This window comes from Rhipicephalus microplus, chromosome 2, assembly GCF_043290135.1.
Source record: "Rhipicephalus microplus isolate Deutch F79 chromosome 2, USDA_Rmic, whole genome shotgun sequence".
Lineage (NCBI taxonomy): Eukaryota > Metazoa > Arthropoda > Arachnida > Ixodida > Ixodidae > Rhipicephalus > Rhipicephalus microplus.
This window is the reverse complement of record NC_134701.1, coordinates 229,397,387-229,409,423: the sequence shown is the minus strand read 5'-3', so window position 1 is coordinate 229,409,423 and position 12,037 is coordinate 229,397,387.

The window sequence follows — 12,037 nt, the reverse complement described above, 5'->3', positions numbered from 1 at the left end:
GGGCTTATGAAGCAACTACCACCAATAAATAACTTCCACTCGGAATTATAGCGATACATTACCCCTGTAAATTGCCTCGTAAACAATACGCCAGCCATTAAAATACGAAGCAAAAACAACAGCCCATATCGGCCATGTTCCTGCAAAGCGCGGAAAGTACTTAATTGTTACGCGTAGTCACGCTTTCAAAAAAGTCCTCGTAAACTTCGTGGTCTTCTGTGGCATCATATACCGTCAAGCCACATGTCACTTAGTGACCACCGAAAAAGGTGAACACATGGTTCTCTGTCTGGTTTTGCGCGGAGCTTTCATGTTGTCACGTGGTTGTTATGTAGATTAAAGCTTTGTGAGACTGGAAAATACGGAACTCTTTATTTGAGTCAGCTTGTGCCAGGAAGCTAAAGAAGGCAGGCAAAAGCAATTATTCATAATAATAATCATCATCATCGACAGCAGCAGCAGCAGCCGTAGCTTGACTACGCCCACTGCAGGGCAAAAGCTTCTCCCGTAAATTCCGTCAACCAACCCGACCCTGTGCTTTCTACTGCCACGTTATATTTGCCAGCTATTTAATCTCATCAGCCCACCTAATCTCTATTCCTCTCACGTGTTTGCCTTCTCTGAGAATCCAGTCAGTTAACCTTAATGACCAGCGGTTTTCCTGCTTACGCACTTCGTGCCCTGCCCATGTCCATTTGTTGTTGATTTCAAATCTGATATCGTTAATAGCTATTTGCGAGCAATTCAACCTGTGCCGAGAAAGTGGCGAGAGCAATCCTCGAGTGTCGAGTGATATCCGAGCAGCAGTAAAGCGCATCGGCATTTTATACGCGCTGCGTCGAAGCATCCAGTGTTATTGTTGATTGATTTGTGGGGTTTAACGTCCCAAAACCACCATATGATTATGAGAGACGCCGTAGTGGAGGGCTCCGGAAATTTTGACCACCTGGTGTTCTTTAACGTGCACCCAAATCTGAGCACATGGGCCTCGACATTTCCGCCTCCATCGGAAATGCAGCCGCCGCAACCGGGATTTGAACCCGCGACCTGCGGGTCAGCAGCCGAGTACCTTAGCCACTAGACCACCGCGGTGGGGCCCAGTGTTATTGTTGGTGGCCGAGTTAGATTCAGATTAAACTATCATTCGCGTGCAGCACGAAGTCTTGAAGGAAGGTTCTAAAATAATCTGGAACGTTCCCAGACATTCGGCAGCGATTCGCACAAGGCAGTGGTTATAGGTGTAACGAACCACTTACATAAACATACAAAATGAATGCGGGGCAATACGAACGATGTCAACGTCGTTCGAATTCTTTTTCAGAATTGTTAGCTTGCTTTGTATTTGTTGAGCAAATAATAAGTGCGAGTTATTGATATGCAATTTGCATTTGCAATTAGCATTAGGAATTTGCATTTGTTGAGCGAATATTTGGTGGGAGTCATTGGTACGCAATTCACATATACTCTATAATTTCTGGGGTGCTACCTTGCTATACAGGACAAGCATGAAAAATTTATTCCTTTTGGTCAAAAGGTGGTGCCTTTAAAAGTATAACATATACACACATGAAAGATACGCATACGAAAAGAAATACACTGCCAACAAATTTGTATTGTACATTCAATGTGGAAACGCCACTACCGTAAAACCTTATTGGAGCTCGAAGCACGTACATGAGGAGGGTCAAAAGTTCCCAGGCCACGCTTCATTAGAAATACATGGTATAGTGGTCTAGAAACTTTTGACCCCCCCCCCCCCCCCTGTGCGTGTCAGTGCTGTAGCGCCGACAATTTACAAAACTCTGTGACAAAATGTGTGAAACGGCCTTGATTACCGACTGAACATGTGTCGTCCTACCATAATAGCACATATAGAATATCTGTAGAGGATGTCGAAACTTGGTTAGCTTGTAGTTCTTTTCGTACGTTTTTTTTTATGTTTGTACGTGTAATACCTTTGGCAATATTAACAATACACTTTTTTAAAAAATAAACGAATGAATCACTTAAGCAAGCAATGTATTAGGGACGCCCTGCGCTCGCTGAACTGCAGCAACACAACGGTGCTTCCTCTCAAGATACTGTAGGCTATTTTAAATGTGAAGCATTTCTTAACGAACTTCGGCGGCTGTGAGCGTATCTATCTATCTATCTAGCCGCTTACGTTTGGGTGCTCTCGTGGTCATCACCTTAACTTGGCTGAACCAAAATCAGCATGGGAGGGTAAGATGGTTTGACCAATATGACGTACTGGTCAAGATATGAATAATGTCACAATCCCGCCACGTACGTAGTCAAACACTTCCGGCTACACAGTGGCACATACCCAGGGGCATTTCTTAACGAACTTCGGCGGCTGTGAGCGTATCTATCTATCTATCTAGCCGCTTACGTTTGGGTGCTCTCGTGGTCATCACCTTAACTTGGCTGAACCAAAATCAGCATGGGAGGGTAAGATGGTTTGACCAATATGACGTACTGGTCAAGATATGAATAATGTCACAATCCCGCCACGTACGTAGTCAAACACTTCCGGCCACACAGTGGCACATACCCAGGGGCGGGTATATATGTGCCGCTGGTATGCGGAAATGTGCCACAGGTGATTGAGACTTGGTATCTACGCAGGAACGACGAAAACACACATGGGCAATTTTAATGCGCGAACTTTAAGAAATACGCGACATCGGTATAGCGTCGACACGACGAATGCAAAGAATAAATGTGAGGGTCCCAGCTGGAATCGAACCCAAGCGTTCTGCGTGGCAATAACGTATTTTGCCACAGAGCTACACCAGGCCTCGGAATTACTTTTCGAATTGACGCTAATCTTCGTGAGACGTCAATAGTGGTTGCAGTGCTGCCTACCCGATTTTATGAACACTACATATGTACTCCTTTGATGCAGCCGTCACGTCGAGTTAACGCCAATTGTGGTTAGTTGTCATGCACTGAAGTTGATTTATGTAGCAGTGCCCAGGGCCAGTATCCTCGCGAGCATCAGCGCTTCATATCAGCCAATTGCTAACAAGCATGTACCAGTTGGCATCGTTGCACAAGTGCAAGCAACTGGTTATATAAACATCTTCAACTCTTCAACATATGTCTGTGCGTGCAACATCTGTACATATATTTAGCATCATTTCATGACGTGTCGCTCAATAAAAAAATTGCCACATGGTCACCTCCCCTGCGCATGCTTCGCATAACGTGGATTCCCATGGTACGTAGGATCTGTCGAATTTTTTTCAAGGTGCCATTTTTTTTTTTTGCCTCGCTGCAGCTTGCTCAGAATTTCACCACACTTGCCGAACATCAAGCGTAACCCCGGCTTTAATATCAAACCCTCGGCAAATACATTTATTTAACCGCAATTCAAACACTTGCACCAAAGCGTTAGACCTCTTAGCCAAGCTTATTCGGTGACAACATGATATTGACATAAGAGCCAAGGATACTGGGTGGGTCTTCGGAATCTATGTGATACTACACAAGTTGTACGGCAGCTTGCGCCTGCTTTCGGTTTTACTCGCTCGCATCGTTACCGCGTTTTGAAAATTATATTCACGAAAATGTGAAGAGAAGATCCATTTCGATGGTTCAGTGTAAATTTTAATGTCATGTAGGGAGCACACTTTTGAACAGCGCGTTTACAGCCACACACTGACCAACTACGTTATGGACGCCATGTCTACTTTGAAAAATGGGCGTGCTTCTCTGAAAAGATGGTGCTGTTTGAGAAATGGAAACGAAAAAAAGGGCATTCATACAAAGTGAACAATAACTGTATTTGATGATATGTTGGGTTTAACGTCCCAAAACCACCATATGATTATGAGAGACGCCGTAGTGGAGGGCTCCGGAAATTTCTACTACCTGGGGTCCTTTAGTGCGCATCCAAATCTGAGTACACTGGCGTATACAACACTTTCGCCTCTATCGAAAATGCAGCCGCCGCCGCCGGGATTCGATCCCGTGACCTGCGGGTCAGCAGTCGAGTAGCTTCCACTATGTACCACCATGGCGGGGCTGTATTTCACCCCCAACTTTCCACAACTGTTTGATTCTCGCACTAAATAAAGCAGGGCTTATTTCAGCAAGGCATTTCAGAAAACTACCAGAAAACTTAAAAACCTCCTTTGGTAGCGGACGTGCGCTTCGGCTCTGTGGCTTGCACAGTGCTGTAGAAAGTAGCCCGCTGTTTCCGTACCCAGTTTTCCTAAGCCCCTGGGCTCAGCACTGCGGAATGTAACACGCTGCTACGCACTACGGCAGGCCTCTTCTGTAGCTCTTAAATGTCCTCTCACAGCAGCCTGGGAGCCCCGCCGCGGTGGTCTAGTGGCTAAGGTATTCGGCTGCTGACCCGCCGGTCGCGGGATCAAATCCCGGTGGTGGCGGCGGCATTTCCGATGGAGGCGGAAATGTTGTAGGCTTGTGTACTCAGATTCTGGTGCACGTTAAGGAACTCCAGGTGGTTGAAATTTCCGGAGCCCTCCACTACGGCGTCTCTCATAATCATATGGTGGTTTTGGGACGTTAAACCCCACATATCAATTAATCAAGAGCAGCCTGGGAAATATCATGAATGGCGAAGGCGCTCACATTCGACGGACTTCAGCGTGTGGCTGTCACGTGTATGGGAATCATCACAGGAGGGGCGTGGGTCACTCGAAAAAATGGCCGCGACAAAAGTACGCTTGCACAGAACAACAAAGTGTGTGATATAAAACACCAGCAACCAAGACGTAACAAGGCAGCAGCAGTGGTAGTGTAAGGAATGAAAGCGAGCGACTAGGTACAATGACGTTATCGCCAACTTGATAAGCAGCCCTTGGCCGGCGCGTGCGTGTGCCACCACTGTTGCTACTGAAGCGTTTGTTTGCAACGTGGAACGGCGTGAGCGGAATTCATAAGGCACATCACATCAGATGCTTCCGTGACTGAAAAAAGAAATCCAGACGGATAACGTTCAGATGCCTCTATGTATAAGTGAATGTGTAGTACTATCTGTTTTAGCCTTTCGATTGGTGAGGATTTTATTGACTTGGCAATACTACTGTCACCTTAGAAAAGTCGCCCACAGACTATCGACTATGAGGCTGATGGATTTCACTCAGCGCAGATGAACATTGCTTGGAAATGGCGGCAGAAGATATGTGGAAACACGCGGGCCTTTAGATATGATCCTCATATGGCGAATGACCGTAAGGAACCAGCCTCATATGCTGTATGAAAACATGAACTACTAATAGTACACGTTGAGGTTTTAAGTTTCTCAATCACGATATGATTATGAGGCGTGAAGTATATGTGTTCGAGGGGGACTAAAACACGCGGGAGTATATGTGGTTACACGCGTCACGTTTACGGGTATATACATGTACCTTGTTGCGAGAAGCATCGCGACGAAGCCGTGGCCACGGTTGTCGCACTTTCAAGGCGCAGGTCAAGGGAGCTTCGAGTCACGCTGAGCTGTCTCATCTGGCACGGAAAATAATTTCCCGCTTGGCTAGTTACAACAGCCGACTTTTTTTTTATAGATATGCGCAAAAGACGTGTGTTGTAACAGGACAGCTATACTCTCGCACTATATGCAGTGTTTTGTGACATTGGTGTTTCTCGGAAGGATGGTGACACCCATCAGCTATAATATTGTACCTAACGAAAAAAAAAAACCGTTCCGAACAAGCTCCAAATTGCTCGAAGGCCAGTCCAAGCCTCCAAAACAGTTCAGAGGGTCCGTGAAAGAGCGGAGAGGTATGGCTTCCCGGCCCCAACATGGAATCAGCCGACGGCAAGCCAGGGTTCCTTTGTATAGAACTGCACTAGCTGACTGCCCAGGACCTTAATAGAAGTACCTTGTTTGCCTGCCTGCTTGCTTGCCTGCCTGCCTGCCTACCTGCTTGCTGCCTGCCTGCCTGTAGAGAGGCGCATACACAATTATTCTGGGTATTTAAATGATTTTTATTGAAAATATATATAAAAAGTTGTTTGCATGGAAGTATACGGTGTCGAGTACTCCTTAGCTCTGAAGTTAGTCGAACATAGAACGTGCAGGCTTTTAAAGTTACATATAAATCTGCACCGAGTCAACTGGCGGAACATGGGAGAGGCCTTTGCTCTGCAGTGGACGTAGTCAGGCTGATGATGATGATGATAAATCTTCATTCTTCCAGTAGCAGCATGACGTAATAAATACACATCACATGGTACAATATAAAATTTGAACAACGTACACCATCACACTCCAAAGTGACGTTTAGAAAATACAAAGAACAATACCCTCATATACAAAGTTCTGAACTCAGCAGGTGGCACATAATTCATTCGTGTATACAACACACATAACATAACAGTTATATGACAATACAGTCGGTGGGTGCTCCGTCGCTTCGCTGCGCAGTGCGAGTTTCACGACTTGCATCACTACATGGGTTCATGTAACATACGCAGTTGGTGTAGGGGAATATATGTATGTCAGGAAGCTTAGAAAATCCTGAGCTGAGACTACTAAGCTGAGACTCCCCAAATTCAAAATGCCCACGATGACGCAAATAGCGATGTTGATCGTACTCTTTAACCCCGTTTTAAACCACGATGCTTGGTGTATAATCTATCTGGCAAACACTTCGTCTTACAATAAAAGTGTGATTATACAAGAGCGAAACCTCCAGCAAAGGCATCTCCATTTCGCAGGAAACATAAACCGAGTATACTAGCGCCATAGCGCAAGAACTAATTAAATTTAACACGCCAAACACAAACATATTTTAGCTGTGATTTTGCTTCCTTTTCGTACTAAATCAACCAGTACGACGCGAAACAAAATACGCGAGTATGCTTCGAGTCTGGATTGTATGCACTTAGGCATCCGTAGGGTCCTTCCTTATAGAAGTGGGGGCAGGTTCAAGCCCCCCCCCCCCCCTTTCCCTGCTCCTTTTTGTGTGACAGCGAAGTGGAGATGAAAACAAACAAGCAACAAGCTCCATGGATGTAGAACGAAGGTTTTGGTGTCCAAATAGTAAGCAGTTCTTGGAACGTCACATCTGGGATCAGCACACCAGGCCACCATTATCGCCCAAAACCTGCACAGCCATAACCCCCAGCTCTTTAAACAGTGATGGTGCAGGATCGACATTGCGAAGCCGCGGGGCCATTAGGACCGCCTATCGTTATTGGTTTCTTCCGCCCAACACGAGTTCAATCGCTACTGTACGCACGCGAATGTTTAACGTCAAGCTGTGTGCATCTACAGCGTAAACACCCTCTCGAATCGGAGGCCTCTACCGCGGTTCAAATGGATCACGAACCACCTGACGAATGGAGGAACATGGATATTGAAGAATTTTTGGAATCAGTTCCTTATGAGCGCAAATAGCCGCTTCACAGAATATGAGTTGTGGCATATCCTGATCGTGAGCGCCGTTACTCAAGTATAAGGGTAGTCAAAAATAACACCTCTCGAAAAAGAAGTAAAAAAAATGTCTTGAGCGAGAACTAGCTGTTTTGAAGCAGAATACGTACTCGGTGCATGCATATCGGCGACCTCCTTATTTCGTTCGTGACGCGCGCTCGCTTTTTCTTTTTTCCTCCACGGAAGGATGTGTCGGGCAAGCCCCTTTCCAAGCGTGGTGCAACACACACCACCGAACGCAGAGCCGTGACGCATTGCGCGCGGCCAACGAGCGATTACATGCGCGCAACTGCGACCATGCGCGAGCGAAAACGTCGACGAAGCCTTGATTTAGAGAAGACCTATTATTGGCAACAAGATGAAAACTAGTCATGCTTGAAAACGTGCCCGAACCCGATGACTGTATAAGCGGCTGTATATATAACGATATTATAGTATCATGGTGTGTTTCTTTTCCCGTTCTGGCGATTTTCATCTTCCTCATCGTTATGTACCAACGGACCTAAATAATATCTAAGATCTAAAACGTTTTCTGTGATGCGAATAGAGGCGAAAATTGTTCCAAGCGTGGAATGCGTGTTGTCGTTGCAAAACTGCCATCTCGCGAATGGCGCTCTTTTGAAGTACCTTCTATATAGACTGTATAGTATAGAAAAATATAAGCTGGAGAAAACTGTAAACATCGACACTTTGGTAAAGAGGGAAAACTTATTCATATCATGCGAGACTTACAACAACAACAAAAAATGACGCAGGACAAAGCCCGTTCTTAGTTTGTGGGACAAATGCTATACTCATAACTTCACCCGGGAGAGAAGGGTTGTGCAACGTATTTCAAACCACCGTATTACTAGCCATGGTGTATAGTCGTTGCGGCGCACAGCTGCTGGCCTTAAAAAAAGCCACGGGTTTGATGCCGATCGCGGCGATCGCATTTTGACGGAGGCGAAATTATAGAAGCCCGTGCATGGTAAATTTCCGGATCTTTCCACGACAATACGAGTTATAACCATATCGTGGTTCATACGTATTAAACCTTAAATATAATTATTGGTAATACAGGAGCCGTGTATTGTCGAATCAGGCATCGAGAAGTCTCACTGGTACTATTTGTCTTGCGCTAACGTTGGCGATACCACCACAATAAAAATATACTGTCGAGAGTTGTAAAGACGCATGACAGCGATCAAACGTGGTGTAGCCGCAATACCGCACCTGTATACCTTCGCCTTGTCCTTAATATGAGATTAAAAAAAACACGTGGCATTTTAGTTAATTTTCAGCCTCTAGTTGCTATGGTGGCCTCTAAAGCATCCATGGTGCTTAAAGCTCCTGAACAGTAGTCACAGTGAATGATGGGAACCGATACGAACTTCGCAGAAATTGTCGTAATAATTGCGATAACGCGGTGAACTCGGATTCAGAGGACCCCAGCATGGTAATGAGTTGCCCTTGAGGGACAGTGGCAGTGACAAGGACGTCAAATAATGGACTGGTGATACCGAAGCGAAATCCAGGAAGTCAGCTGGCAGTTCGTTGTAAATTCGAACATCCTAAATACCGCTGTGAAAAGCTGGCTAACACTTCGCTTCTGCACAAGGTACACGGGAGCGTAAAGTATTGGTCATTGCTAAACCATCGGCAAATCTCTGAGACTCGCTCTTTTATTCGGCGTTATGGCGTTACGCAGTCAATCCCTAAAGGCGAATTCGGGGCCTGCCTGTCCCGGATGCGTATTGCAACGTGCGCAGCATACGAGCGAGTGGCTTCACACGAAATGTTTCGCAAGCACACTGATGCATCTCGATTTATCACTCATCTTCTATGTCTTTTTTTTTCAGATTTTTTTCATAGATTTCGTACATTTTTTCATACATTTTCACACAGTGACACCAAAAAAAGGCAGATTATGGTGCCCTTCCGTGTTTACTTTGCACATTTTTTAATTCTATTATCTATCACTGTAAAGCGGTTCCAACTAGCACGATTCGCTACTTTACTTCAAGTAAGGTGAAAACTGCTGGTACTTACCGGTACTTATAAGTGGTACTTACCGGTACACACATATTGAGCTTTATGTATTGTTCCCGTTCTCGCACAAAGACGGGGTCTGGTCACATTGGAACGCAGGTTCTCGCAGTGCTGAAGATACGACGCAAAAGTCCACTTTTTGCGCAGAGTTAGCGCCCCACCTGCTTATTCGACACTAAATAGCCCACTGCAGGCATGCGTATTATAAACTACCGAGTGCAACTGTGCATCAGTATGCCGAAGAAAAGGAAAAAAAAAAAAAAAAAACTCGGGTGTCGGGACGCACACAGCTAATGTCCGTTCCCACGGTAAACAACCGGCTTTTCTTTTGTTGCACTTTTGACATTCTTTTTTCCCTCCTTGCAACGCCATCCTCGGCCTTCTTTGCCTTTTGCTGTCACATTGTGTCGCATGAACGTGCTCCTGCGCATGGCCACCCATTTGCGGCATCTATACACAATAGGATGACTGTGTTGGTGGCCATTATCGCGCGCGGCGAGGCTTCTGTCTCCGGCATGCCTATATACACCTCCAAACAACCCCTCCACCTCGCCTCTCCCGATGCCGCAGTGGTGGCGTCCCCCTGGTGTTGTAATGAAGAGCGCAAACGGTGCTTAATTGAGGAGGCGGCTTTTGCCTTTGATCTCCGTCCGTCGTGTTTGTGTGTGTGCGTGCGTGCACGTGGTCAGTTGGGAAGGCCGGGCGATAGAAGTGAGGGGCCAGAACTTGCCGGCTCGTGAGTATACGTTGGGGGGTAGCGACTCGGGGCACTCGAAAATGCGTCGTCGTTGGGGCCAAGAAGATGATTCTCTGCAACTCCGAGACCTCGGCGAAGTGCGGCACTCTAGCAATTTGAACGAATAAACTGAACAGCCACGGAGGCAACGATTTTTAAGGGGACCGTAGGCGTGATTCGTGATCCGTAGGCGAGAGAGAGTCGACCGAAGTCATGTAGGCCGCGCTAGCCTCGCTTTTTCTTCAGTCTTAAATTACCCTCCGGCCCTAACCACTAGCAAGCGTTTTCTTTCTTTTTTTTGTTTCGAAATTGTGCGATCAACTCGTTCAATAAACGGGTCCGCTGTTCGCATTTTCCGTATTATTGATCACCATGCTCTTTTAGGGGCGAAGCTCCTTATGGCGTGGCTTGTGCGTCCCTCGTAGTACGTAACCACCAGTGGCACATACCCGAAATAGCGGTCCTTACGATTTTGACCTCCAAGGTGGTTCCGGTGAGAGATTTCTTCTGTGCGTTGTTGAACAATAAAAGATAGTACTCAATGCACATGTTAATGGCTGCTAAAGGGGAATGAGAGACAGGAGCATTCGGCCTTTAGGTAACGCGCACGCTGCGATCCCCATTAGCAGCTTTTGGCATGTACATTGAGCCCGATCTGACAAGAAAGGGTTGCTACGTTATACTCGCTGGGTGTAACCTCCTTGGTTTTAGAAAGGTTTAGCGAGCGTTGGGCCGCATAGCCATGTATACAGTGAACTAGTATATAACATGAACTCGAGGTGGTTAAAGGTGGGAAGTAAACCCGAAGCGCAAGAAATTGTGCATGTGCCACCTCCCGTTTAGTCCTTGAAATGTCCGCTGGATGGCGGTGCTTCTATATGGAGAATATGTGATGAAAAGATGCGAGATGGTGGTACTTGGAGTGCTGAATAGATGGACGAACGGACACACAGACAGATGCATGGATGGATGCATGAACGGACGCAGGCGCGGATGCATGGACGAACGCAGGGACGGACGCACGAACAGACGCACGCACGGACGGGTGGATGGACGCATGGACGGTTACACAGACGTACGCAGGAACGGACGGAAGCAAGAACGATTGGACGGACGAATGCTTCGCCCCACTCCCCATCATTCACACCGTGGATATGCTGCCATTTTTTTATTCACGCTTACTTTTTGGACCTCGGCCTTTGCATTTTGACCATTTTCGTTCTTGGAAGTGTTGCAAAATAGACAGGTTGGTGCCGAACCAATAACAACAATAAAAAAGTGTGAAAGTATGTAGATTATGCGATAAGGTGAACAAGGTAGGCAGTGCACCCACGCGCGACCAAAATTATGGTCCCCTCAAAAAAAAAAAAAGTACAGCGCATGTGCGACAACGTAATCTTGACCTTAATTAACCTGAAATTGCACTCCACTAAAATCAACAATAAACGACAAGAGTCCCTGTACTTATATTGGTAAGGCTCTTCGATGCATAAGTTACCCGAATTTTCGTGAAGTTGTGAAACTGCTTCACCGAGCTCTTCCACTTACGGCCTCTAAGGGGCGACGACACCCAATTTTCGATCATAATAATTATTATGTGGGTTAATCCTTGCACGTTCACAAATAAGCTGTCAGAACTTTGGCATGTTTAGCCGAGCGCTTAATTTATAACTAAATATTTTTTAAACACGTGGGCGACCTGAGAGTCAGGAAATACTGGCACACTCGCGATTCAAGACGTAACAATGCTGCTAGCCGTGTGAGCGTCTGCATTCCGTTGGACAATATCGTTACATGGTCAGTTGGGCGTGAAATCGATATATTTTAATATATATTTTAGCTATCTTCTGATTGAC